Below are 24836 nucleotides of genomic sequence, written 5' to 3' on the forward strand. Positions count from 1 at the left end.
CTGGTTCAGAAGGTGTAAAAGCACTTTTGGCCTGTGGTGAATCTAAAATACCTCAACAAATGAGTAGCGTCCATTCATTTCAAGATGCTGTCCTTACAATAGCTCATTCTACTGGTGTCTTTGGGAAACTTCATGGCAACAATCGATCTTCAGGATGCGTGTCTCCACATTCCTTTTTGTCCCAGTCATCAGAGATTTCTGAGGTTTGCTGTGGGGCCACAGCATTTCCAGTTCCAGGTTCTTCTGTTCGTACTGAAGTTTGCTCCTTGAGTGTTTATCAAAGTATTCATGTAGGAGAGTAGGATCTGCTTCTTATAGTTACCCCAACTTTTTGCTGATATTTCACTGTTTTTCGACTTTAGTCTGGCTGGAGCCCTGCTAACCAGGACCCCAGCCTAGCTGTTTCCTCTCTAAATTGATTACCAGTACTTTAGGTACACTCCAGATTGGATTCTGGAGTACCCTTCTAAGTCCCTAGTATATGGTATACTATGTACCCAGGGCATAGGTACCCCAGAGACCTACCAGGGGCTGCAGCATGTATTATGCCACCCCTGGGAAGCCTTCCAAAATGACACCACAGGACTACTACTGCAGCCTGGGTAAGGTGGTGCATGCACCCCTTACTGAGATATAGGTTCACTATATCTCTCCATATCACTGCACATATGAACCTTTCAGTCACCCCTATGGCAGGCCTTATCAATCCTGAAGGCAGGGTGCTGGGTTTTATGTGAGAGGGTGCCCATGCATGATCAGAGCACCTCTGCAGCCTTCGGAACCTTTATTCCGGGGTTGTTTGTGATGCAGCCAAACCATATACTCTTAAGTGCATTATAACTAAATGGTAAATGCTAACTTTGGGATGTCTGCACAGAAACATGTCGTGTTTGGTGTCAAACACCTTGGAATCATACCCCCACACCAGTAACTGGTGTGGGAGTATGATCCCACCCTTCTACAAAGAGAGACATGACAGCTCCGGTATACCCGGTACCAGCTAACAGAGCCCTGGCATCCCAAAATGGATGCTGCCAGGGGAGGGGAGGCCTGAACAATAGGTTTCCTGTCACAGGGAGGTGTCACCACCTCCCAGACAGGCTTTAGCATATTAGGGCTGGGTGGTGCACTCCAAGAGTGCTTTGAAGTCTGCACTGGTGGCACATATGGTGTCCCTGTGCATATTCCAGCGCAAACCTGTTGCAGGGGCGACCAGCCCCTGCTCCGGAACGAAACTGGACAAAGGAAATGGGTGTAGCCACCCCTCTTTCCTGACCCTCCCATAGGTGGGTCCCTAGAGTTTGTCCAACCCCTTCCTTGGGTATAAGATAGGAACCCCTGGCAACAGGACTTTAGATTAAATCTGGACAAAACTCTGATACTGAATCCTGGAACTTTGATGATCTACATTGAACTGGATGACTGAAGAATCTCTCTTGGAGGAAAGGAGTTACTCCCCTGCAAGGCAGGCACAAAAGATGCATCTGTCTGGTTTGCATCTCTGAAGCTCCCGCCGGACTCTGAAGAATTTTGCAACACAGGAGGTGGGTTTCCATGGTCTCTGAGGTTGATCTGTGCACTCAGCAATTCTGAGGCCCGTATCCCTCATGGAAGACCGTGCAAATCGAACCCCTGGGCACCACAATCATTTGCAGAAGCATCAGCTTACCAGCGACTCCTGCAGCTGAGCTTTGTATTACTTGTAGCCCTAACCCCGAGCAGCATTTGCACCGAAGATTGCCTGCCTACAATCCACGAGTGCTCCGTGAGCGGACCCTTTGTGTTTTCTCTTGAGGTCCCTTCGCGATCCCTAGTCTGTCGACTGGTGGGTCCCTGTGAAGGAACTTTAGCTTTAATTGGGCTTACCTAGTTGCTCCAGACGTCCCCTGACTCTCTATCACTTGGGGAGTCCCCAGGACCTTGCTGGTCTGCACTGAAGCATCTTTTCTCTTCCTGCGTGAGTTGTTGTTGCCAAGGCTTGTTAGGTCCAATCCAGGCACCGACACCGCAGCACTCGACATCCTTTGTAGGACAGCTCCAATCCAGCTCCTGGTTGTTGCCGACACCTCCTGGTCCTTGTGGCTGCAGAGTCAAGCTTCACCTCTTTGCACCTGAAACACCCGACATCGCTGGGCATTCGTCTATCGTGCCCCTGGTCACTGACAAGTGATCCAGACTCTGTCCCCTCTGCTTTCAGGTTCTTCTGATCTTCGATTCAGGCTTGGATCACACTGGACACTTTTTTCCTTCCTGGCAGCAGCACTTTGCAGCACATCGCCATTGACTTCAATGACGATTCCCGACACCATTTGACACCTAGGCACCCAGATCCCCTGGGTGAGGTAACTTGAGTACTACAGTGCTCCCGTGGGTGCTGGCCCTAAAACCCCCTAAGTCTAAAGGGGTTTGCTCAAAGTCCTCTCCTAAGTGTCCTTAACTTCTAAAATTCCAACTGTGACTTTCCCATAGAATAGTACGGGGCTCGCGGCTGTGTTCTCCCACTGCACACGTCCCCCGTAGGTCTCCTGTGTCACTACCTTGGGTGGTTCCTTGGGTTCCCAGCGATTCTACATGCTCTAGGCACTGTGTCTAGTCAAGTCGTGGATCTTATACCACTTTCTTAATATATGGTTTGGTCCGCCCCTAGGGCCCATTGTATTTTACTGTCGTTTTAGAACTGTATTATTGTGTATCTTGGACTCTAATCTCATAAAGAGATTAGTAATGAGTGTTTAGAAATAAATACATATATTTTATGTATTCCATTTGTGGATCTCCTTTCATTTTGTAAATCAAGAGGTTATAATTTGGTAAACCAAGCTGCTTTGCACTCTTTCAAGACTTAGCCTGAAGGCTGCTCTCGATAGTTATCACTAGGATAGCTTTCAATAAAGGTTGTCTTTAAACCTATTATCAATAAGGGTTGTTTGGACTGGTGCAAGGTGCCCACAATAACTAGTGGACAGCATATGCCAGGCCAACTTCTCACAATTCACACCTCTGATGGCTGTTTTGCATCTGCAGGGGATTTCCATCTTCTGCCACTTCATTTGTTTCAGGTGCAGAGGGCAGTTTTGATCTACCTGGATCGGGTGAAGGAGCTTCGGGTCTCCTCCACTTTATTTGTGAATTTTCGTCCCGCTCAAAAGGGAAGGAAACCTTGGATTCAAACCTTGTGCAGGTGGACAAGTCTGGGATTCTGCTGGCATATAAGAGTTCTCCTCGGGGGACCAAGGGGAGGTCTATTAGCGGTATGTCTGCTTCCGTGGCTGAGGTGCAGGGGGCTTCTTTTCAGGAGATTTGTCAGGCTGCCACTTGAATGATTCTTTCTACCTTCGTGACTCATAATTGTGTGGTCCAGGGTTCGTAGGTTCCAGATTTGTTGGATTCCAAGGTGCTGGCTACTGTGTTGTAAACAGTTTAATGCCTGTGGCTTAAACCTGTGTTTGCATATTCTGTGCAGTTGTCCTGGTCTGCTTCTTGGCTTGGGTACAACTCACTACGTGAGTCACCACAGCAAGAGGGACTAAGGGGCAATGCTGTGTTTACTTACCGGTAAAAGCATTGCTCTGAGTCCTTCTCTCGCCTTGATGAGTCAGGCCCTCCCTCCCAGCAGTCCAACTTTTTATATGTTGGAAATTGTTGTGATTTGAGGAAAAGGAGCCTCACTATGTAAGTCATCATGCCAAGAGAAGCACTCTAGTGCAGGAGTAGAAAGCACTGTTTCTTTTACATCCCAAGCACTTACTTCACCTGAAGAAAGGTATTCTGTTATACAAAGGGAGATGCTGGCTTGTGTGTGGGCAATGACTAAATGTAGGCAATTTTTGTGGGGCATGGAATTCTCCTTGCACACAGATCACAAACCATTTCTTAAGGTTCTAACCACAAAGGATTTGGCTAACGCTACGCCATGCATAGCCAAGATGTGCTTGTGGTTGCTGGACCATGAGTATCAGGTGGAATATTTGCCAGGAAGGAAGAACAAAGTGGCAACTATCTCAGTATGTCACCAGTTCATTGTTTGACTGCGGAAGCAAGTGAATGGGAGGAATACAGTGTAGCCACTGTTGATTGTGAACTGGTAGCTTTTACAGAGGACAAATGGAAAGCTGGGTATGAGGATGACACAGATTTAAGTAAACTATTTGAATATGTTTTATAAGGTGGCTGGAAAAAAGTTACGTTTGCGAGGAATCTTGGAAATTTTGGGAACTAAAGGATGAATTGTCCATTTCATATTCTGGGTTCCTGTTCCGGGGTAGTAAAGTGGTTCCCAAGCAGAATATTCATCAAAGAATTCCGGAACTGATTCATGGGCATTTGGGGATTGTAAAATCTAAATTGAAAGTTAAAGGTTCCTACTGGTTGCCTGGAATTGATGCAGGAATGGAGAAATTGTTAGGAATTGTGAACATTGTGCGAATGGAGACAACACCCAGAATGTATTGAAACCACCACTGTGCCTAATGAGATTGCAGCAAATCTTTGGGAAGTGTTAACCATTAATATTTTGGGGCCTATTCTGGTTAAAGTGGGTACTCCCGAACATGTTATAGTGTTACTTGATAGTTATTCTAAGTGGCCGAAGCTGAAAGTATGTGAGCGTGTGGACGTGGCATGTGTAGTTGCGTTTCTGGAGGGAATTCCGCATAGGGAGGGTATTCCCAGGTCATTTTGAATGATAATGTCCCACAATTTGTGGGGGAAAGAGTCACACGTTTTTTTTTCTAGGAATGGAATCAAAGAGAAAAAGACTCCAGTGTATCACACTGCCAGCAATGGTGCCATTGAAAAGTGATCATGGGTTGTATTTAAGAGATGATAAAGGGGAAAAAATGGGAATCGGAACTGGACAAATTGGTGTGGGCATACCGCATAACTCCTACTGTTACAGGTTATAGTCCCTTTAGTTATAGAGAACGCTCACCTGACTAACAAAACATTTTATGACCCAAAAAGAATTATGAAGGATGTCACCCAGAGGGAGGACAAGTGGGTGTGATTCAAAATGAATAAGAATGTGAAAAAAGGCAGCAGTCATTTGTGAGGGGCATGCGTGTTCAGCCAGGGTCAGCAATAGTAAGGTTTTGCATTTTGGCAACTCTATAAATGTAATAAGATTCTATCTTGGAGTATTAGGGAGGTGAGAGCATCTGGACAATCTATACGGGAAGATGAATAGAATGATATGCCCAGCAATGGTGAAGCAAGCGTACAGCAAAGGGGACTACACTTAGTCTTCCGGTTCAATCTCAAGCAGCCAGGGATTTGCCTTCTATGGAAGATATAAGTATGCGATCTAGCTATGGGAAGGACCAAGAGCGTACCTCATGTGCTCCTGCTGTTGGGGTAAAGGTTACAAGTTCTGGAAGAACCATCACAAGGCCTACTAAATTGAAGGATGTTGTGGTAGGTTGAAACCTTTAGCTCATGTTTTCCTTCATTTTGTAAACCTTCAACCTTGCTTTGAGTAATGCTGATAATTAGAGTTAAAGTCACTATTCTGTTATTTACAATATTAGTACCACACTAGTAGTAGTTACGTTTTCTTTTGCTATGTAAGGCTATATTTTGTTCTTCCTAATGTAATGCTTATTTTTGTTAATTGTTAAAGGGGGAAGATGTGTGGTGTTGTTATGCAGGTTATTATGGCGAGAGGATGATATTGTAGCCAATGTAATGGCTTGTGCATTCGGTAGAAGAATCTGATGAAAGAGAGCAGACGTTGGATCGGACTTCGTGCATGAAGGACACGTATGCCTGCTCTTTTCAAATTGCAGAATAAACTATTTTGGACAATAACTCACATTTGTGGAATATCACTACGAGAGCCTCCTAGCACAAATGCCCTTACTTAAGAGAAGGCGCATGTGTCTGCCAATAGGTCTACCTTTAATGTGCTCACACATGCAAATAGCATTTAAGCCAGAACTATTGGCTCTGTTTCTATTTCATTCAGGTCACATTTTGGGCACGCCTTGTGCAGAAACACATGTACAAATACTGTTATCATTTATACATACTTTTCAAGTTATCCCTGTAAGCACAAATGTTTTAAGGTGTTGGCAATTGAACAGGGTCCTCAACTTTCAAATAAACGTTCTATTTCACCTCTAGTTATCTCTGACTTTATCTCTCTTTTCCCAGTGTCATTTTAAGTATTATTGGAGCTACTATAATAAACATATTTCAACTTCCTTTGTTTGGCGCATTGGTGACTAATTCTTTCCTATCAGATCAGTGTGAACTAGCAGAAATAAAAAAAAAAATCTCCCCTGAATTATTGCATGCAAATATGTCTGAAGCACAATAAATGTAAAGCTAAATAGGTTCAGCTCCATGGATGTTAGCTTTTCCTTAGCTAGAATAACTATTCAAGAGTTAATCATATAAATCTTTTGCTAAATTGTGAACGTTTGGTTCAAGATATATATTGAATATGTCTCCCTTCAATGATTTGATGCTTGAGGACAAGCATTAATATTTTCTTGTAGCCATTTCTCAGATGCATTTATTTTTTAATTACATTTCCTAAGCCTTTTATGTCTCCATTAATCTTATTCCCACAGATCATGAACCACAAGAACCCAGGGACATAGGAGAAGCAAATTCATCACGTTATCTCATAGTTTCTTGGAAAGCGAGTATTTACAAAAGGAAACAATTTGATCTAAATGATGAAGGAATGTATAGATGTGTTTGAATATTGGAAGGCGGCATTTGTAAACATTCAATTGTGTAACTTATATTGAGAGTTAACACGGAATGCAGCCCAAGCAAATCTATTTGACAAATAAGTTGGTATTTGTATGGTTAATCCTCTGCTCCTGAAAAACAGGCTCTGATTTGTGTAGGAGCAAAACTGTGTACCCTAAAATCAGGACACCCCAAAATGAACATCAAGCAGTGTTCCCAATTTACCTGGATCAGAAATGGTGTTAGAACCCTCAATTTCACGAGGCAATGTGTCCCGGTGTTAAGACACCGCCCCACAGTATTAAAATCAGGAGAAAATGAAATTCATTAAATAACTCTATTTTAAAATTAACTTGGGCCCATTTAATAATTGAGTTCTAAACCAATAAAACGATAAAGGGTTTTATTACAAAATTCAAAAGTTAGCAGAGTCAATGCCATGAAGGCTCTAGGAAAATCTTCTGGCTCACCCCACAAAATTAAAGGTGTTTTTTACATTATTCATACATATTAATTAACATTCCTGCAGATTCATCGTGGTGTGAGCAAATGCATCATTCCTTCAGTAAATTGTAGCTCATGGAAAATAAACGTCATATTGCCTTAACACCTAAGCACCTACCCAGTACATGAATAATTATTCGAACCTTCTATACTAATGTCATCTGGAGATGCCACAACAGAACAATATACTTTAAAAGTGACATTTGTTTTGAATGACTGGGTCTCAATGAAACAGCAGAAAGAAAAAAAACATTTTACAAGTTATAAATGAACTGGGGTAGTTCATCAGGACAGGACAACATGAATGAGTGACAGAGAATACTTCCATCTTGGACAAGATAGTGTTTTACACAAAAACGAGACATAATTAATATCTTTAGAAAAAAGAACTTCTACACATCATAGGCACATCGTTTCAAAGCCAGTTGTATCATATCAGTCTGTGTATGTGAATTCATGTGTTTAAATGCATACTTCACACTATCAATGATGCACAAAAATACAAACCCATAAAAATGTCTAACATTTGTGATTTCAGAAAATGTCTGAAATGAGAGTGGGTTATGTTTATGTTGGAAAACTCTACTTTCTCTATTCACTAATACCTTATTCAACGATGTGTTCATGTCATATGTAAAGCGTTCAAAATGTTAATCTGATTAAAACGTCTGAAAAGATCTCTTGGATATAGAGTAGCCACCTCCCCCTGAAAGGTCATTACAGACACAGTTTCATTTCTGATCTTTCATTTAATCCTCTGAAGCATTCTGAGTGCTGTAACCTTGCATTGCTTCCATTGAACTGGACAGGAGACAGTAGCCATAATGACAAGGACTCAGGTGGTCAACCTACTACTTGGATATTTAACATGACCTATGCTATTTCTTCAATGCCCTTTAAAAATACAGGGAAGGACAGGGATGAGACCTTATCACTGCAAAAAGGGGAGTTCTAAGCCTCATGCGTCTCCCTGTTGAAACACACTGTAAAGCCCTAACTTGATGCTTGGTCTCAGTTAAATGGATTGACACATGCATTTTATTGCTGTACCAACTTAAGCCACAAAAGCAGACTGGAAACCAGATCTGTACCCTGATTAAAATGCAGGGGGCAGGGAAATTGACCCATCTCTCTGTTAGAATATGTTTGTGAACCTGGGCACCCAATTGATCATCATTAAAATACATAGATACATAATTGACCTAGTAAACACCCATTATGATGTGTAGAGTGCAAAAGTGGGCCTTGTCCAGCTCCTTATAATGCACAGGTCACACAAGAAATGGCTCATCATTCTATCAATAGAGTAACTTGGCTATGTTTGGCATGGTTTTCTGAATAGTCTTACACATCAATTGTGTTAGGTAGGAAGTTTTTTTACTGTAGATGTCTTGAAGAACACACCACCATTTCCCATTCGCCATATATCTTCTCGCTGTAGTGCCCACTATCATGTATTTGAGGATGAATCTGCACTGCAAGTCTTGCCTTCCTCTACAGAAGGAACTCAACTCTTAATATATTAAGGCTCAGTCCACACCAAGAGACACTACGTCCACCCTACCACAGTCATCCATTACATCAGCCTGCGTCAGGCCCTGCAGCCTACTCACTCATAAACGAGGTTGCGCCTTTCCTGCTCAGAAATTCATTTAGGGGCCTATCTGCACAGCTTTGTCAACCCCTGCTCTAGTACTATTTAAGGGACCAGGGCACCCTTGCAGGGGATTGATCTTCCTTCACCAGCTTAATATCACCACCCCTCCATTCCTTTGGGTGGAGGTGCCCAATGGCCAGCCCAATTGCCCAACATACGGGGCAAGACACCAAAGAAAACCTGCCCGTTAACAAAGACCTGCTAACTATAAGCAGCAGCAACACTTCAAGAGCCAAAGATTCCAGGACAGTGGTGGGAGGCACCCCACAAGACACCGGAACCATGAAATGTCAGTCACCGCAACAAAGGGTGACATTCAACTCCTACTCCAGGAGTAGAAGAAAGGTATGCAGTTGCTGTGCTCCGATTTCACCTGGGCGCTAACTGACCTAGACCAAGCTCAGCAACAACTGGGCATACACCTCGACAATGTAGAAACTTCAGTAGCAGAAAACACTCAGGAGAGAGGGGGCCTAGAAGACTGATTACAATCTCTAGAAGATACTTTGAAAACAGATCATGGCAAAACAACATTAGGATTCGTGGCATCGAGACCTTGAAGACCATGTCCAATATCTTTTTCGGCAGCTCCTGGAAGGTGGCACGAGCACTGAGCTCATTCTCGACCACACCTGTTGAGTCCATACGACCTACCAACAATGCAACAAACTGCAACCAGATGTCCTTAGAAGGGTCCACTTCTATCAGACAAAGAGAACGTATCCTGTGGGTGGCACAAAAGAGTGACATGATTCAATTCACAGGTCAGACCTGCTTCTTGTTCCAGGACCTCTCCATTCTCCCGCTTTCCCATAGACATGAGTTTAGTTCTGCAACAGCCCATCGCCGTGCTCAGAAATTTCCTTATCACTGGGGCTTTCCCCCACACCTCCTCTTCACCCTGAATAACTAGCAATTTGCAGCACGGTCCGCGGAAGAAGTTAATGCTATCGTGCAGATTGCCCCGGCCGAGGGAGCAGAAGGACCGCCGGCCCCCTCACAGCAAAGAGAAGGTCCACCTCATTTGCACAATGTGCTCTTATGACAAACCCCCTCGAGCGACATCCAACTTTGAGCTACAAATGATTGTTCATGCACTTGTTGTGTTTTGTCCTATGCTCGTGTTGGTCAGAATGGCTGCTAAGCACCTTTCTATTTTTGCATGCAAATTACCTCTTTATACCTGAGACATGTACCATGATGGTCACAAGCAAAATGATAACCAAACACTACCACATTACACCAGATGGAACATCTTAAGATCGTTACACTCAATGTGCAAGGCTTAGGTTCTCCAGATAAATGAAAATGCATCCTCAGGTGGCTATAAGACCATGCCATTGATATCGCCCTACTACAGGAGACACACGCGCTAAAGGATGACACTGCACTTTTACGATCATATTAGTTTCCCCTACAATACCATGCTACAAACCCTACAAATAAACCACAGGACTGTCCATTTTGATCTGCCATTACTCACCTCTACAAATCGCTCATCAACACATAGACCGAGAGGGCAGAGTCCTGTGTACCATTTGCCTCTCAACAATATACTATCTTTAATATATATTGCCCCAATAATGCAAAAGATGCATTCTTCAAAACATGAATTCCCTTAATTGCAGATTTCACATTTGATGGGCCCTTGTATTGGGGTGACTTCACTGCTATCTTAGATGTAGCCTTAGATCGATCCGCTCAGTGCTCAATCAAAAGTACACCAGATTTACACACAAATCGACCACTTCTTGGTGTCCATGTAGTTCCAACACCATGTTCTCGATGTCGCCATTTAGGCCCCCCCTTGTTTTCTGACCATTACTCAGTTTAACTAGCCCTAAAATGCTGAGATTCCCCTGGACCACACTCCTGAATCTGGTATATCAATGAAGTAGCATTCCGTGACCCTGTGGTAGGAGATGCAGTACGGGAAGCCTCAGAACTGCTTTGTACAAAACGACACGGGGGAGTTGGGCTGGGACATGGTGTGGGATGCCTCGAAGGTGCATATCCAAGGTGAGACAATCTCCCACACCGCAATTCCAAAAGTTTACCCTGGCCAAGAAGTCAGAGCTTGAAGTTCAACTTTGCAAACTTGAAAAAGAACATACAGACAGGCTCTCAGAAGGTACTATGCATGGCATGGGGCAAACTCAAACACCTCTATCAGATAGACGCTGCACGTAAGCTACTCTACCTTAATCAACAATACTATGAGAAAGGTAAAAAAGCTGACCAGCTTCTAGCCTACAAGGTGCAACAAAACAAACTCACAACTACATCTGTGCCACAACAGTCAAGACGGGTGTCACGCATACAGCAACAGCAGCTATCCTCATGTATTCACACACTGCTATAGTAACCTCTACAGGTCCCAACCCGAAGTACCAGCCCACCAGGTGTCTTATCTCTCTGACATTACTTTCCCACATCACAATCCAACCATGCTGGCACACCTAGAAGAACCACTCCTGATGAGGTCCGAGCTGCAATATCTCACCTCAAACCAAATAAATCCCCAGGCCCAGATAGCTTCTTGGTCTCTTCTTGCAAAGTCTTTAGGCACCTCTTACCAGATCGTCTCTACAAGGTATTCAACTAATTACTGACTTCACAAATAGCGACCCCAACTATGAGAGAGGCCTTAGTGATGTTCATATTTAAACCGGGCAATGATCCCACCATCTGTACATCATATAGGCCAATTGCCTCACTCAACTTCAACGTATACATTTTCCCTTCCATCTTAGTTGCCTGGCTTAATGAGCTCTGGCCACTCCTGGTTTCCCCTTGCCAGTCCCGACTCTGGCAGTGAACTCGATCAACTTGGCCTCCCGCTCCCACTCCAAAACCAAGACCATCCTCCTCCTCTCGCTCGACGCGGAGTATGCCTCATCAGATCAGGTCAACTGGGAATACATGCAGTGAGTCTTACACAAGACGGGCTTTGGCCCACATGTGATGGCCTTAATTCTAGCCAATTACGTGGCTCTAACTACCCGCAAAAAAGTGAACGGTAAATACTTTCCACCTATAACAATGATATGAGGGACCAGGCAAGGATACCACCTGTCCCGCCTGAATTTTGCCGTCACAATGAAGTCCCTTGTCCAACATACAGAGGTCAATCAAGACATCTTGGGGCTGGAGCTCAATGGTGAAACATATAAACGGGCCCTTTTTCCAGATGACGTGCTATGCATTCTAACCAATCCAGAGACATCCCTGCCTGCATTGCTGACGGAGTTGTCGCTTCGAAGCAGTCTCAAGCTTTAAAATTACCCTTCAAAGATTGAAAGGCATTAGCATCACAGACCTGAAGCAGAGTTGGTGATTGCTCCTAACGACCAGGGGCCTATCCTGGGAGGCCTCTTCTGTTTGCTATGTAGGCGTCAATCTCACCAATGGCATAGAGCACTATTAAAAAAAAACATGAGCCCTCTTCTTGGTGTCCTGTTCAAAGACCTATATAGGTGGGACAAATTGGAGCTATCCTGGCTGGGCCCGGTAAATCACATAAAAATTAACTTCCTGCCCGACTACTATATGTTGCTCAATCACTTCCATTGTGGTTACTCCCCAGAAACATTAATCGTGATTCAACGCCAGTTGCTCCACTTCATATGGAATAACAAATCTCCCAAAATTCCTCAAACAAAAATGTACAAAAAAACAGCAATGTGTGGCCTAGGCCTTCCGAATATTGTTAATTATACCTCTTCAGCCCAGCTACGGCCCTTGACTGGCTTTACTTTCCAAATCCCAAGCCTTGAGAAACCATAGAACAGTCCTGTTACACTACTTAATGTGGTTGCAACCTCAAGATTGCTTTCCTAAGCAGAAAAGCCTGCACCCCTTTACAGAGATGGTTCTCCGTTACTGGGACTTACTACACCAATACCATGGCATATCCTCCCATCTGTCCCCTCTCTCCCCGATACTGTACAGTTCTAACTTTCCACCTGGGCTTCACAATAGTCACTTTAACAGTTGGAGAGATGGTAACCCACCTCGGCTGGAAGAACTGCATGAAGCTGGTAAACCACTAGATTAGTAGTCATTCAGGGAGGAGTTCGCTCTGACAACGCGTGAGAAGTTTCAGTTAACGCAATTACTACACTGGGCCATCAACAAACAATTATGCTCAAAAGGAAGCAGAGACAAGACGCTCTAGAGCTCACACTTTCTCAAGGCTCTTTACAAAAGGGTATCTCCCACCTTTACATTGCACTGCTATCATCCTTACACTCTCTCCCACATACGTATGCAGAGAAATAAGAGCAAGACTTAGGGAGATCCTTTGATGATTCAACCTGGGCGTAGATCTGGGACAGAGCGGCCTACTCATCCATTTGCCTCCAGCACAAGCCAAATGCTTACAAAGTGTTAACACAATGGAACTTCACCCGATACATTTACATGCCATGTTTGGTACATCAGACCTTTGCGTGAGCGAGCCCATTACACACATATGTGGTGGTATTGCCGCTAGTGTAACCATCCTGGGCTGGAGTGGCCCAAGACATTAAAGGGATTTGTACAGTTACACTCCCACTAGACCCGTTCATGCTGTTCCAAGGTGACACTGGAGAGGATCCCATATACCAACACCCCTTAGAAAATTGCTCACGTCTTTGTTACTAGTAGCCAGACTCACAAAAACCCATATGTGGAAGAAACTGAAGCCTCCCAGTTTAACCATATGGTGGGCTAAGTTCCGGCATATGCATGGCATGGAGCACCTCACTGCCCTGGTCAAGGAAAAAATGGCCAAATTAGAATGAGCTGGTTGCCTTTTTGAACCTTTCTGAACATGGGGAGGGATATGCACGACCCAGGGACCCAGATGTCACACACACTGCAGCTGGCATATCTAGGAGACATCTCAGAAAGCAACAAGACTTGTGTGTCATTCACTCAAACTACCCACCCCGGACCTCAAACCACTTGCTTTTCATTTTGCAATCAGTATATTGATAACCACTCTGGTCTACGACCCAGCCTTGACCACCGAGCCGTGCGGTTGGGCCTAGGCCAATGAACTGTTACCCATCCTTCTTCTCCTGTCAACATTATAATTTACCAAACCTTGCCTAATGTTATTGTGGTTTTGAATGAACAGAATCCAATGTTTGATTTGATTTCCGAAGTGCTGAAGAGTAACCATTCTTGCTTGCTTTGGTTCAAGCTTGTTATTCTGTACTTAAAAATTCTAAATAAAGTGTTAAAAAAGCTGAAAATTCCCTCATATATGAGTTTTGATTTTGGCTTCAGACAAGGATGTAGCAAAAACCAGCAATCGTAAAGTTAGGTGACAATGTGCTTTCTCATCATCCTGGGCATGTCAGCTGTGATTGACACAGATAAGCACTCCACTCCACCCAACTCAACATTCTTAATGAATGAATGTAGCTAAGAGGAACATCTATTAGTTAGTTCACATCCTACCTTAAGTATACAAAAAAAACTGAACAACTTTCTTCACAAGCCTTTGGTCCTCCAACAAATTGCACATGACAAGATACATTCTTCCCCCCCATCATTTTCATTATTTGCATCAAACCACTAACCTCTTCTCTCAAACACTAACATATCAATTTTGCTGTGATGAAACTCAGCATTATTTGAAAAATTCCTCTTACCCAAGATATTGGAATCAAAGCCCAATTTCTATCTGGCATCCAGTTCCAGATAACACTACACCACCTCAAAAGCTATACATTTTAAACAGAGTTGTAAGAAATTAGATTATTGATTGGAGGGATGAAAGCACTACTCAGGCAACAACCACAATCCTGGTCAGGGTCAACCACAAAAGACAATAAGTTACACTGTTCTTAACCCTCTGGTAGCTTGGCACAAAAGCAGTCAGCCTTAACATAGAGGGAAAGTGTAAAGTATTTATGTAGCACACAAACAGTATGAAAAGTGAAAACACAACACAAAAAAACCCAAACCAATTTAGAAAACGGAAGTAACTTTAACTAAATATAAGGAGACCAAAACAACAAAGATTCAATCAGTAAAACCAGAGATATGCAATTTCAAAATTTTAGGTAAGTGTAGGGCCTAAAAGCACAAAGCACTACTTAGTCATCTTCTCATCTAGACCAGAGAAAGTCAAAAGTTCAGGCTGACTGCAATGGAGCGTGGCCTGGATACAGACACCAGGTTAGTGCTGCTGAAAAAGTTACCTTCTCAAAGTCCGACGCAAAAGGTTAAAAACTTCAGGATTTCACAGGAGTAGCTCAATTGATGCCAGCCAAGATTCCAGGATGTCAGAAGGCACCTCTCGGGGATCAGGAACTCACCCCAGAAGAGGCCAGCAGGACCCAGGCTGGTCCAGTGCAGCAGGTCAGCTAGGCAGTAGCAGGGAGGCCTCCGAACCTTATTGTGTCACTGTATCACTGAACAGGAGGTCAGCCTACTGACCTTTGGAGTCACTTTGGTTAGCCAGGGGTGAAGGGGGCCAGTCCATTCTTCCTTCTCGCAGAGCAGTTCAGTCCTCAAACACCAGGTCCGTTCTCTGAGGAACAAGACAGGCCACAAGCAGCAGGGCAGTCCTCTGAGGAATAAGGCAGACCTCAAGCAGCAGGGCAGTCCTCCGGGGAATAAGGTAGGCCTCAAGCAGCAGTGCAGTCATCTGGGGAACAAGGCATATATCCTTCTGTGATGTACGCAGGTTAAGAACGTATGGAAGAGGTGTGCAGAGGGTCCCATTTTCATCCCTGATGCCAGCCTTTGAAGTGGGGAAATCCTGCAGGCAACCCCCATATCCAGTTGTGGAAAGTTATTTTCTTCCTCTGTTCCAAGAACAGTCTGGATCTAGGTCCAAGAAGTCTGGGTGACAAAAGTGTAATGATAGGTTCCAATCTGTGTGTGCTGGAGGTAGCCCTTTGAAGTGTAAGTAGGAAAGGGAACAACTCTCCTCTGCTCAGCCATTCTGGCAAGATAGACAAAGAAACATAGTAGCCACAGCTCTCTGCTTAGTTCCCTTTATAACTGTTGAAGTCGTGGTTGGGAGTGGTGTGCACAAACAGCTCCTGCACTAGCCGTTGCAAGGTGCACACTGCCAAGCAGATTAGGACACTTTGTGGATCTGGAGCGGGCTACTCCCAAATGTGTCTTTATTAAATGAACTAGAATGAGCAGTTCCTTTGTGTAAAGCAATTCTTTATTTCAAATTCCATTAAAACACATGAGCTCCAGCCAACGCATTTAGTTCAAAAGGTTGAACTTCGGCAGGGCTGAAAAAACATTAATAACATGCATATACACATACACACACAGTGATACAAGACATTAAACAGTGACACACCTCAAAATAGTGTTAGAACAAAGAACACATTAGACACTAAAAAATGAAACTTCTGACACTTGTTTTTTGTAAAACACAGAGTGCACTTTTAAAAAACATAGAACAAATACTATAAAAAAAACAATCCACACTGGATTTAAGCAACATCACTGAACAAGACAGCTCTAACGCCCAGTACAATGCCAATATGTTTGTTATCTTCCTTTAATTTGTAAAGAAGTGTCAGGCTAGTTGGAATCTATATTACACATTGAATGTTTTCAATGTGTGTGGCAAGGATCTGATTGAAAGATAACAGTATGACGGACCTATGCACTGATACATTGTCACAAGCAGAGTGTATAGAGTCCGGAGTGTATAGAGTCCAAAGTGTGTTTATGCAATTTCAAAAAATGTCAAACCGGTATGGGCTGACATACAAATGTCAGACTACAGATATATGATAGAAAGGTCTTGAAAAAACGAACAGGATGATAATATAATGGTGAAACTAATATACAGGGAGAGGGGGACGGGGGGAAGAGGCCTACAGAGTATATCTCTATAGATCAAGTGTCCAAAGTATATAGGAGAGCCAGATCACTACTAAACACTGTAACAATAGCAAAAGTTAATACGTTTCACAGACAAATACATACCACAATGTAATGGGAACTATCGTATATGCAAGGTCAATGGTTAACCAACTGTTAAGTTGACAGTGATGCACAGGATCCATCAATATAATGTGATATCCGTATGTCACGGCTTAATTGGTGACTCAAAATCCTGCGAGGGCCTCCTTGATAAGGGCCCTGTATGTGAACCTGAGTTAAATAAGAAAAGTCTACCATGAGTATGGTAACACATAGAGGCTATGTAGTAAGGGGACAGTAGCTTATAAACCCAGAAACGGTGAACATGAAATGAAACATCCCCAGTGGTAAGCGATGTGTATATATATGAATAAGTGGATGTTGTGAGTTATTCACAAAAACATGAAGAAAGCTTAAAGAGTTGCCTTAACGATTTATAAGCGATATGTCGTCAATGGCAACTCCAATTATGTAGGTAAATTATCCCAATATTAATCCCAATTAGAAGAACATAAGCCGATAATATGCACCTCGTGCTGCATCTTGACAGCATCTCAATGTACCGTGACGAATCGCGCAAATATAATCCAAACACCTCGGTACTACATCAGTGCACAGTCGTAATGCACCGGGACAAGGGGCCGGGTAACAAGATACAAAAAATACTGCCGGACCAGAGCAAGTTGAAAGGGCGAAAATATCGCCTCAGGGACGGACGTAAAGTACATTTTAGGAAATAATTAAATAGATGAACCAAAACCATAACTTTAGTGCTCCATAAGTACACAGTCTCAAATAAATGACCCAAAATCATAACCTTAGTGCTCCATAAGTAGAAAGTCTCAAAGCACCGTGTCAAGCAGCCAGGTGAGAAGATACAAGACTGTATAATAAAAAAACATAATAAACATAATAAAAGCAATAATATCGCCCCAGGGACTACAACAATCTAGACTTTGGGTAACAATTAAAAAGATGACTACAAAGCATTGATAAGGGCAATGTTGAGCCCCTCAATTGATGACGGAATCAAAGAAAAGCGGCTAAGATTCTCAAATTAGTTGTGCCCCCTTGGTCAAGACCTAGCAGAGGAGCAAAAGTTACTCCATGAGCTTAGGACACCTACGAGCTGGCGTCTGGACGGGGCAGGTTTCTAGTGCCGACACCCGAGCGAACCCCCAAGAAGGTGTGGGCACCCAACGCCGCTAAGCTCATGGAGTAACTTTTGCTCATCTGCTAGGTCTTGACCAAGGGGGCACAACTAATTTGAGAGTCTTAGCCGCCACTCACAAATAGTGTAGGAGGCGACTTCACTCACCCCCTTTGGATCTGTGAGAGGGCTAATGGTACCCCACTCACACTAATACATTTGTGCACGCACTTCACATCACCCTCACCCCCGGTCCTGATGAAACGCCAAGGATCCTCCAGTCCACTTCAGGCGTGAAACATGTCGGCCAGAGCATAGTTACCCGGACACATTGCGTCTCTATTGGTAACTCTGAACCTACGGGTTTTTTAGTCTACCAAGGGTACCTCTTTATTAAAATAATCTTCGTCTTTGGAAACCCTTAGGTAGTTTTAACTCACACTGCATGCACTACCCTCACCTCTCACAGAGGACTTATATCCACACACCCACATGCACCCATCGGCAGTTCTCTAAAAGATCTCCGCTAAAGAGACCCTTCGAGGGACCCGTAGGGCATTGCACCGGCGGCCCGACGAGGAGCAACCGCCCGATGATGAAGCATGACATCCCTCGGGATGTGTGAGGGCAACAAGAGACAATTTGTGTCTCTCCCCACCCCAATCACCAAGTCCCTGACCTAGTACCTTTCTCTGTCTTACCTTTCATCATTTGTAGTGTAGGTGGCCTCTCTACAATACTCACTACGGAACATTGCCTCTTTTTGATTACCGATTTGTGTGTGTAACCTCCATGTTCAATGACCAAGGATACATATAGCAATACACATACCAGAATAATTACTTGGTGAGAACCACAGTGATACATGTCAGCTGAAATGCGCATAGTTATAACATAATAAAACGTGGCTGTGTCCATGCCATGTATAACAAAGGACTTGATTTGTACAAAATTAAAATATATTGTTGCATGGCCATAGTAGACACAGTCCTAGAATGGTAATACAGAAAAGATGCATGTGCTAAGAGGTCATTTGGAACATCTAGATTGTTTCATATTGTTACATACTGTAGGGTCTGGACAGAAAATTCGGAACCCTGCCTAAAATCATCACCTCATGTTAGAAAGTAATGAAATTCGTTGTCAGTATTGTGTCCTTTAAGGACTGACTGAAGTGTGCAAATCCATTTAGATTCTGTTTGTCCTAACATCAACTCTCTGTTTCCACCCTGAAGGTTGGGTGGAATGTAATTAATGCCACAGAAGCTAAAAGTGACATCACCTGCATGTGCTATGCGATAATGCTCAGTCATAGGGTATCTGTTGTCTTCATTGATTAGAGCCCGGCGGTGTTTTTGTGTTCTCTTTTTCAGACTCCGCACGGTGCTACCCACGTATATCATACCACACGGGCATTCTAGAATGTAAACCACATACTGAGTGTTGCAATTTATACAGTGCCTGATTTTGTGTACATAGTTGGTATTGTAGCAAAACTCTTCATTTGTTCTGTCTGAGGAAACAGATATTACAAGTGGTGCATGTGTGGAAACCAACAGGGGCTGGTGGCAACCAGGTTGCAGTTGCTTTCTGGGTTGTGATGTAGCTAGGGCACAGTGACCTCCTCAATGTGCGGCCCCTCCTGTAAATTACAGAGGGATTCTCAATAATAAAGGGGCGCAATGTGGGAATATCCAACAGTAAGTGCCAGTGTTTTCCAAAAGCCTTCAAAATTCTGTCACTATGTGCAGTGTAATTGGTGAAAAATGCTATTTTTTCTCTAGCTTGGCCCCTGGCATATTTTTTGCATGTTTTGTTGGATGTGTCCTGTTAGACCTGATACCATTGTCGTGAGTCTCCCTTCCATTTTTTCTGATTGCCTCCTCTGTGCCACTGCTATTCAGTGCCACAGGAAAGTGCTCCCTATATTAAATTGATGTATTGATTAGTGACTCCATGATTGGGTTATTTGATTTACTTGTCAGACCCTAGTATAGTACACCATGCGTGCCCAGGGCTTGTAAATCAGATGCTGCTGGTGGGCTTGCAGCACGGGTTGTGCCACCAACAGAAGCAGCTTGTAAAGTGTGTCTCAGGCCTGCCATTGCAGAGCCTGTGTGCAACCTAGTACTGCCATGCTGACTGGGTAAGTGCACCCACTTACTAGTCCCTAAACCTTCCCTTTTCTTCATATCAGACACCCCTAAGGTAGGCCCAAGGGCAGGGTGCATTGTAAGTATAAGGTAGGACATGCCCTGGTGTGTGTGGCATGTCCTAATAGTGAATTACAGCAATTTTCATTTTTCACTATTGCAAGGCTACCAGTCCCCAGAATGGGCAGTTTGACTATAACACCTTACAATCCTAACTGACCCAGGGAACATGGTAGAAATTAGAGTTTAGTATGCCTGAACTCAGAATGATAAAACACATCTTTTAACATTCTGGTGCCAATTCCGATCCGGTAAAAAAATTCCCCGTCCGACTCGTATCCGGATTTTTTTCCATCCGAATCGACAAAGTAGCGTACAAACTGCCAAGTACGATTCGAACTGAAAAAAGTCCATACGAATCGCATTGGGAAGATTTCCCCACACGTCCTCGGGTCGGGAAAAGTCACCGACACGTCCCCGGTCGAAAAACCCACCCTGCGGAAAAATAAAGTCCGACAGCGCAAGTACGATCCCTCCTGTCCTCCCCATTTCACAACCGTACGCAAAAAACACCGTCCGAACCGAACTCCCATAGCAACCATGGAGACATGTGCCCGCATACGCGCCGAACACCCCACCCCCCCCCCCCGCCCGTGTATGGACGCACCGAACCCCCACCCGTGTATGTACGCACCCAACCACCACCCGTGTATGTACGTACCGAACCACCACCCGTGTATGTACGCACCGAACCCCCACCCGTGTATGTTCGCCCCGAACCCCCACCCGTGTATGTACGCACCCAACCACCACCCGTGTATGTACGCACCGAACCCCCACCCCAGCCGTGTATGTACGCCCCGAACCCCCACCCGTGTATGTACGCCCCGAACCCCCACCCATGTATGTTCGCACCCAACCCCCACCCGTGTATGTACGCACCCAACCCCCACCCGTGTATGTTCGCACCCAACCCCCACCCGTGTATGTACGCACCCAACCACCACCCGTGTATGTACGTACCGAACCACCACCCGTGTATGTACGCACCGAACCCCCACCCATGTATGTTCGCCCCGAACCCCCACCCGTGTATGTACGCACCCAACCACCACCCGTGTATGTACGCACCGAACCCCCACCCCAGCCGTGTATGTACGCCCCGAACCCCCACCCGTGTATGTACGCCCCGAACCCCCACCCGTGTATGTTCGCACCCAACCCCCACCCGTGTATGTACGCACCCAACCCCCACCCGTGTATGTTCGCACCCAACCCCCACCCTTGTATGTACGCACCCAACCACCACCCGTGTATGTACGTACCGAACCCCCACCCGTGTATGTTCGCACCCAACCCCCACCCGTGTATGTACGCCCCGAACCCCCACCCATGTATGTACGCCCCGAACCCCCACCCGTGTATGTTCGCATCCAACCCCCACCCGTGTATGTACGCACCCAACCCCCACCCGTGTATGTTCGCACCCAACCCCCACCCGTGTATGTATGCACCCAACCACCACCCGTGTATGTACGTACCGAACCACCACCCGTGTATGTACGCACCGAACCCCCACCCGTGTATGTTCGCCCCGAACCCCCACCCGTGTATGTACGCACCCAACCACCACCCGTGTATGTACGCACCGAACCCCCACCCCAGCCGTGTATGTACTCCCCGAACCCCCACCCGTGTATGTACGCCCCGAACCCCCAACCATGTATGTTCGCACCCAACCCCCACCCGTGTATGTACGCACCCAACCCCCACCCGTGTATGTTCGCACCCAACCCCCACCCGTGTATGTACGCACCCAACCACCACCCGTGTATGTACGTACCGAACCCCCACCCGTGTATGTTCGCGCCCAACCCCCACCCGTGTATGTACGCACCCAACCCCCACTGCTGGGGTGGGGGTTCGGGGCGTACATACACGGGTGGTGGTTGGGTGCGAACATACACGGGTGGGGGTTCGGGGCGTACATACACGGGTGGTGGTTCGGTACGTACATACACGAGTGGTGGTTGGGTACGTACATACACGGGTGGTGGTTGGGTGCGAACATACACGGGTGGTGGTTCGGTACGTACATACACGGGTGGTGGTTGGGTGCGAACATACACGGGTGGGGGTTCGGGGCGTACATACACGGGTGGTGGTTCTGTACGTACATACACGGGTGGTGGTTGGGTGCGAACATACACGGGTGGGGGTTCGGGGCATACATACACTGCTGGGGTGGGGGTTGGGTGCGTACATACACGGGTGGTGGTTGGGTGCGAACATACACGGGTGGGGGTTCGGGGCATACATACACGGGTGGTGGTTCGGTACGTACATACACGGTGGTTGGGTACGTACATACACGGGTGGTGGTTGGGTGCGAACATACACGGGTGGTGGTTCGGTACGTACATACACGGGTGGTGGTTGGGTGCGAACATACACGGGTGGGGGTTCGGGGCGTACATACACGGGTGGTGGTTCTGTACGTACATACACGGGTGGTGGTTGGGTGCGAACATACATGGGTGGGGGTTCGGGGCGTACATACACTGCTGGGGTGGGGGTTGGGTGCATACATACACGGGTGGGGGTTCGGTGCGTACATACACGGGTGGGGGTTCGGGGCATACATACACTGCTGGGGTGGTGGTTCGGTGCGTACATACACGGGTGGGGGTACGGGCCGTACTTCCACGGGTGGGGGTGCGGTTCGTACATACCCCTACCCACGCTCTGCGTGCCTGGGTACAGCCCGTACCCATGCCTTTGGTGGGTGGGTACGGTGCGTCCCCCCATTGTTGCGGTGCCGTGGGGTCCGCACCGTACACAGGCCTTGGGGGCGTGGCTACGGGTCGTACCACGCGTACCCCTACATGAGCCCAGCAATGCTGTTACGAGCCGTACCAAGGCCTTTCTGACGTGGGTACGGGCCGTACCGCCATTGTTGGAGTGACGTAGGGGGACGCGTGGTACGTTCCGTACCCACGCTCTTGCGGCCTGGGTAGGGTACGTACCGGTTCGCGTGACCATCCACTTCCGTTGTGGCGGACGCTTGCGTTGCTGGCCTTGCCCCCACCCCCACCCCCACCCCCTGGAAGTGACCAGGCCCTGATGGTCAGGTATGTCCAGGCCATGTGTGATTTGGTACCATGTGTTGGTGTTGTGTGTCCTGCCCCTGCCCCCCCCTTTGCCCCTGGTTGTTGTGCTGACCTTCTGCGGCGTCTGCGTCGGTTCCTGTACGCCAGGTGGACTGCTAGGAGGGCAGGGATGGCACGTAGGTTCGGGTCCATGTCTGTTAGTCGCGTCCAGCTGCTCCTTGCGTGTGTCGTCCTGATTTCCCGGCAGTTTTTGGCAGCCGGTAAATATTTTCCGTGCAGGATGACGTCGGTTCGATTCGTACTTCCTGGTTCGTGAAACGTAGGCTGGATGCGTACCGACGTCAGGTCGGCGCCTTTCAGGATCGGAATTGTGTTTGGATTCTGTTCGGTCGGTGTTTTGTTCGATTCGTACGGAAATGGTGTTTCCGTGCGAATCGTACTTGCATTTTAGGATGGATTTCGCACCGGGTACGAGTCGGACGGAGAAAAGGCTCCGTCCGACGGTTCGTACCAGGTTTTTACCGGATCGGAATTGGCACCTCTGTGTTTGAAGGTAGGTATTTTCTTACCTAACCATCCAGCCTGCCTCTGCTAGCTTGTGTATTGTGTCTGGTTTTGTGAGTGACAGGGGCTGGGGGATTCCATGAGAGAGGGTGAGTCGGCACAGAGCTGAATAGACCTATCTGCATGTAGAGTGGTGGGAGGAGTCGCACCTGGGTCTGAATAGGGCCGTGCCTGCCTTCCACCCTGCTAAAGGACAGAAGGGAGTCCTGTAAACAAAGTGCTCCAGGACTGCACAGAACTGGTTTGGACTAGGCACAGGCCCCTCTACCTTCAGAGGACAAAGGATTTAGTAGTATAAATATGGGGACCCAGACCCCAAGATTTTAGATCACTTATGGAACAACAAGAAGAACCTCTGCCAAGGAGAAGAACCAAGGAAGCTGCAGGAGTTGGACTGCCCCCTGCCAGTGTGATGTGTTGCTGGATTGGCCTACAGTGGTGTCTTCAGTGCCAAGGAGAGGAGAAGGAACTTTCAAAGAACTTTCATCATCTTGCAGAATATTACTCCAAGGGCTTGAACTTGTGCTTGCCTCCTGCTGAAGTCTCAGGGACAAAAGACTTCACCACCAGCTCCCCTCTGAATTTCCTTGCTGGGAATTCTGTCTGCAGAAGCCTGTGTGTGCTGGGAGCTGGAAGCACGACTCCACGAGAAGAAGCGTGTCGCAGTCGCAGCTGTTGCCGTCGCATTGCCGGAGAAGCGTGTTGCCACCACAGAGGTCGCATTGCCGGAGAAGCGTGCCTTCGTTAAAGCTGTTACCCGACGCATCCCCAGAGAAGCGTGTCGCCACCGCAGAGGTCGCTGTCGCATCACCGGAGAAGCGTGTCACAGGGCCTGTTGCGGCTCCAAAGTTACAGAGTTCGCCGCACGGCCGCCGGACGCGCACACATCGTCCTTACTTCGTCGCATCAATGGCACCATCTTATCACAGTGCACCGGATTGTCGAAGCGCATCGATTCACCATCTTGTCGCATCACAACTGGAACGCAGTACGAGAATCAACGCACCACCTCCTCTCCGGTAAGGACCAAGAAGCATCCCCTACTCTGTGCAAGCATTGTGGCGTGACGCATCGTCTCCCCTGAAGCAAGGAACCGACGCATC

This window comes from Triturus cristatus, chromosome 9 (assembly GCF_964204655.1).
Source record: "Triturus cristatus chromosome 9, aTriCri1.1, whole genome shotgun sequence".
Lineage (NCBI taxonomy): Eukaryota > Metazoa > Chordata > Amphibia > Caudata > Salamandridae > Triturus > Triturus cristatus.